This window comes from Morus notabilis, unplaced genomic scaffold (genome assembly GCF_000414095.1).
Source record: "Morus notabilis unplaced genomic scaffold, ASM41409v2 Scaffold1242, whole genome shotgun sequence".
NCBI classification, from domain to species: domain Eukaryota; kingdom Viridiplantae; phylum Streptophyta; class Magnoliopsida; order Rosales; family Moraceae; genus Morus; species Morus notabilis.
The window spans coordinates 182,788-188,738 of NW_010358947.1; the positions used below are offsets into that span (position 1 = coordinate 182,788).

Below are 5,951 nucleotides of genomic sequence, written 5' to 3' on the forward strand. Positions count from 1 at the left end.
TTTAGCCAAACAAAAAGGGAACAGAGCATTAGTGGTGGCCATTATTATATGCAGATAAATTATAACCTCGTCACTTTAGCCAAACAAAAAGGGAACAGAGCATTAACAGAGCATTAGTAGTGGCCATTATTATATGCAGATAAATTATAACCTCGTCACTTTAGCCAAACAAAAATGGAACAAAGCATTAGTAGTGCCCATTATTATATGCAGATAAATTATAACCTCGTCACTTTAGCCAAACAAAAACGGAACAAATGTTATAATTTATACAGTGTATATATCTATATATATATGTACATATGCTTATTTCCTCATTTGAATATATATAAGTTGTTGAAGTATAATACAATAAAACAAAGGACGTCGTGGAGATAAGACGCACCACACACGCATAGTGACTGGGAAAATGGTTCTAGAGGAAAGCCAAAAACAAGGGAAGACAGAACGTGTAAATGGGTCCGTACGCTCCATTTTTCATGCAAGCAGATGGGGTGGATATGCTGTTGATGTTTTTCGGTTTCATCGGCGCCGTTCTTGATGGGTTCACTGACCGTCTTCCGCTGTATTTCACCAGCCACATGATTAACAGTATTGGCAATGCATCAAAGTTGGACCCTGATGTTCTGCGGCAAAGCCTAATAAGGTCTAGTTCTCTGTGTCCTTCTCTGTTTTCTCTCTTGAAAATACTAAGCAAATTAATTATGACTAATTAGATAATATAATGTTATGATGTGTAATATTATTGCTCAAATTTGATGAAGTCATTTCTTTGGGTGGATGCAGAACGCTGTGGGGATATTATACGGGGCTGGTGTGTCTTTGGTTGCTTGTTTTCTAGGTGAATTCTGTCTCGCCCTCTCTTTATTATACATGTCAGATTGTTTGTAAGAATCTGTTAATGGTTTTTCTTTTTATGTTATTTATGTGAAAATTGCAGAAGGATACTGTTGGACAAGAACAGGTGAGAGACAAGCTGCAAGAATGAGAATCAAATATTTAAAAGCAATATTGCGACAGGACCTTAGTTACTTTGACTTGTATACTTCAAACACAGCTGAGGTTATAACAACCATCTCCAATGACAGTCTCATCATTCAAGATGCTATCAGTGAAAAGGTTTCGTGATACTTGAACTGTATATATATATAATCTATACATACTGATAGACTTTTGTCATTTGGTTTACTATTTTTGCTTAAAAGTAGTTGATTCCTAAAACTTTTGGTTATTTATACTGATGGTCCCTGAAGATATGCACTTGTATCATTTTGGTTCCTGACGTTTAGTTTTAGAGGTCTAATTATCTGAGGTTTATGAATTTTTTTTTTTTTACCAACTATGTTAGTAAACTGTGATTTTCAGGAGGAATCTTAGCACAAAGATAGGATGTAAGGACTTTAAAAGAGATAGAATGGTATTAAAAAAAAAAAAAATTTAAAAAAAGATCCATAGTAAAGATCTGGATTTTGTTGCCCAATTCATGTCTTCCTTTCAGAATATTTTTTTAGGTCTTTTTTTTTTTTTTAACCATTTGATCCATATTAAAACTATCATAAGCCATCTTCGTGCTTTATAGTATCTAAAAACAGACAGTTTAATAGCAAGAGGGACCGAAATTATATATTCCATATACCCCTGGATAGATGGACCTTTAAAAATGAATGTCAGAGAGTCAAAATGGAGACTAATGCATATTTTCACGGGGCCATTGGTGAATGTGAACCTGAAAATTCAACAGGTCCCAAACTTTGTGAGCCAAGTATCCACGTTTATAGGAGGTCTTATCGTAGCGTTTATAGTGTCATGGGAATTGGCTTTGGTGGCACTCCCATTTGTGTTGCTTCTAGTAATTCCCGGGTGGATGTGTGGAAGATCCTTGCTGAATTTAGCAGGAAAGATTAGGAGTGAATACAATAAGGCTGGTACAGTAGCAGAGATGGCAATATCCTCCATCAGAACTGTTCACGCCTTTGGCGGCGAGAAAACCACTGTAGCAAAATTCTCCACGGCTTTAAACGGGGCCACTAAGTTGGGATTGAGGCAGGTTTGGTCAAAGGCTTGGGAATTGGAAGCAGCGCCAGTGTGTTTGCTATGTGGTCTTTTATGTGTTACTATGCTAGCAGATTGGTCATGTACCATGGCGCACAAGGAGGGACTGTTTTTGCTGCAGGGACGTCCATTGTCCATGGAGGACTGTAAGAATCTCTCACTCTTTTCTTATGCATTCACACACACACACACCCCCCAATCTGAACCGTTAAAATTTTTATTAGGGTCTATTAATTTTGCATGCTTTTCATTTATAATGTGATTCTGACAAGATTAAACATTCAAAAACATGCACTTTTTGCCATATGTATAATGAGAACTCTTTGGTAGGGGTACGAAAAAAAATACTCTACTAGCATACACTATTTTAACCGTCAGATGTTTATTAGATTCAATTAACTTTTGACAAGATTTAACTTTCAAAAACATGTGCTAGGAAAATCCTATTGTAGAAAGCTCTTAGACATAATTACAATATTTTATACAACTTAGTTTAGAATGTGTAATCTTTTTTTAATCACGATAGATGATATAATGAAATTAACCAAGACATAATTGAAAACAGTCTCATTTCTTTATTGTCTAATCCGATGGTATAAATTGTAAATTTAAGTGAAGAGTTTGTATTTTTTTTTTATTTTAAAGAAATGAACAATGATTTAGTTGGTCTGATTGTGTAACCCTTGGTGAACAGAGCACTAGGAGCTGGTTTATCTAACATCAAAGACATAGTTGAGGCACAATGTGCTGGCAAAAGCATACTAGAGGTGATAACACGAGTCCCTAAGATTGATGTAGAGAACATGGAAGGCATGATTTTGGAGGAGATCTCTAGCAAAGTTGAATTTAAGCAAGTAAATTTTCAGGTCACCTTCTCGATCAAAGCATACTAGAGGTGATAACACGAGTCCATAATCGTCGCCCATCGACTTTCGACCATAAAAAATGTCGATGATATCATCGTGATGGAAAATGGTCAAGTTAAAGAAGCAGGGTCACATAATGAGCTAATACAAGAAGAAAATGGCATATATGCCTCACTTGTTCGTCTCCAAAGAATGGACATTGAAAAAGACCATAAAGAGAAAAATTTCAGGTCACCTTCTCGATCAAATAAGGATTTCAATGACAATATGCATGAATGCCGTTTAGGCCTTAGTAAGTCAAACCTTACCGACACTGTAACAGCTAGTTCGATTTCTCGAGTTAGAACTAACAATGATTCAAACGATCCAAAGAGTCCTACTGCATCGTTTTGGAGATTGTTAGGTTTAAATAAGCCAGAATGGAAGCAAGCAACCCTAGGATGTTTGAGCGCAATTATTTTCGGTGCAATGCAACCTTTGTATGCAGTTTCCATGGGAACTACAATATCAGTGTACTTCTTAACTGATCATGATGAGATCAAAGAAAGGATTCGAAGTTCAGCATTGTGGTTCTTGGGGTTAACAATCGTTTCATTTTTGGTTAATATAAGCCAACACTATAGTTTTGCATACATGGGGGAGTACCTAACTAAGCGAATTCGAGAGAGAATGTTTGCAAAGATACTCACTTTTGAAGTTGGATGGTTTGATAGAGATGAGAATTCTAGCGGTGTTATTTGCTCCACGCTAGCCAAAGATCCAAATGTGGTATGTATATATAAACATTTTTCTCTTTTAGTTCTTATGTTTTACCGCTTTATCAGTAAACATTAAAGAATATTGAATAATAATAAGAAAAAAAAACAATATTTGTTATTGATTGCAGGTAAGATCTTTAGTGGGAGATAGAATGTCTCTTCTTGTACAAGCAACCTCAGCAGTAATCATAGCATGGACACTGGGCTTAGTCATTGCATAGAGACTTGCAATAGTCTCAATAGCAGTCCAACCCCTCATCATTATGTGCTTCTACACTAGGCGTGTCATGCTCAAAAGGATGTCTAGAAAGGCCATCAAAGAACAAAATGAGAGCACTAAACTTGCCGCCGAAGCTGTATCAAATCTTCGAATAGTTACCGCATTCTCTTCCCAAGAACGAATACTAAATCTGCTGAAAGGGACTCAGGTAGGACCGCGAAAAGAGAGCATTCGTCAATCATGGTTTGCAGGCATTGCCCTTGGTTTGTCCCAAAGCATCAAGAGTTGTAATTGGTCCTTGAACTTCTGGTATGGTGGCAAACTTGCCTCTCAAGGCTACATCACCCCAAGAGAGGTATTCCAAACTATAATTATCTTAGTCACCACAGGTCGCGTCATTGCAGAAGCCGGAAGTATGACTACTATCATTGCTAGAGGTTGGGATGCTATAAGGTCTGTCTTTGATATATTGGACAAGAACACAAAGATTGAACCTGAAAACTTAGAAGGTTACCAGCCTGAGAAGATAATAGGCCATATAGAATTATGCGATGTGCATTTTGCATACCCAACTAGGCCTAATGTAATGATCTTCCAAGGATTCTCAATCAATGTTGAAGCTGGAAAATCAATGGCTTTGGTGGGAAAAAGCGGGTCTGGTAAATCTACAATAATTGGGTTGATCGAAAGGTTTTACGACCCTCTCAAAGGTATGGTTAAAATCGACGGTCAAGACATAAGGTCTTATCACCTTAGGTCATTAAGAACATATATCGCACTTGTTAATCAAGAGCCAACTTTGTTTGCTGGCAGCATAAGAGAGAACATTACATATGGGGCACCATCAAAGACCGTCAGCGAAGTAGAGATGATGGACGCCGCGAGGGCAGCAAACATCCACGATTTCATCACGAGGCAAAAGGAAGGGTACGAAACATGGTGCGGGGACAAGGGACTGCAACTCTCCGGGGGGCAAAAGCAACGGATTGCGATAGCACGTGCCATATTGAGAAACCCGACAATATTGCTACTAGACGAGGCGACTAGCGCACTTGATAGTCACTCGGAAAAAGTCGTGCAAGAGGCCTTGGAACGTATCATGGTGGGAAGAACTAGTGTTGTTGTGTTGTTGTGGCACATAAGTTGTGTACTGTACAAAAGTGTAATCAAATTGCAGTGTTGGATAAAGGGCTTGTAGTGGAAAAAGGGACACACTCGTCGCTGATGGCTAAGGGCCCTACAGGAGTTTACCACTCACTCGTAAACCTACAAACGATCGAGGCTGAAATTATCGTCCCAAACTAGGCTAACATTATATGCTCATTTTGTTGAGTACACATCTGCATAATATATTGAACTCTAATGTAATACAATAAGGGCGTGTTTGTTTGACCGTATTAAAGCACTATATTGTATAATAATACATTAATACAATATTTAGTGTGATCATCATATTGTATAAATTAATATGAAAAGTAAATTAATACGGTCTATATCGTATTATTGAATATGACTCACTTTTAGCGCATTTATTGTATTATTTTATAGCGGATCCATAATTTATGTCGAGATTGAGCACAATTAGAGGTCAAAATCGGACCAACATTCAACACAATACAATACGCCTTATACGATATATTACAATATAAACTACTAAATATGCCTAAATGGCTTCAGACAATGAGGGGCAATAGCGCCTAGAAAGGCGAAGTGCTGTCTAACTCACGAATTCATATCATATGTCATCTAACTTTTACTTATTTTCTTCACTAGCAAATAGAAACGTGGTGACGGTTTGATAAAGCTCCAATTTACCTCATTCTCAATTTCTTCTTTATTAGTCACTTAAGCAGATAAGATAGACATCCCTACAAAATAACAATAATAAAAGATAAGATAGACAAATATAACAATCAATAATTAGTGAGATAAGATAGACAAAGATAATAGTTATTGAGATCCAACAATCAATAAGGCGCCATAGGATATACTTAACTGTTTATCTCCTATTTTTCGTTGCCCGCTAGGAATTTTCGGACATTAAGGACCATAGTT

At 37.1% G+C, this 5,951-nt stretch overlaps 1 pseudogene; it reads left to right on the plus strand.

Moving 5' to 3' along the window:
* Positions 1–409: 409 nt before the first annotated feature.
* Positions 410–5,248, plus strand: LOC21393788 (annotated as a pseudogene).
* The last annotated feature ends 703 nt before the right edge of the window (positions 5,249–5,951 follow it).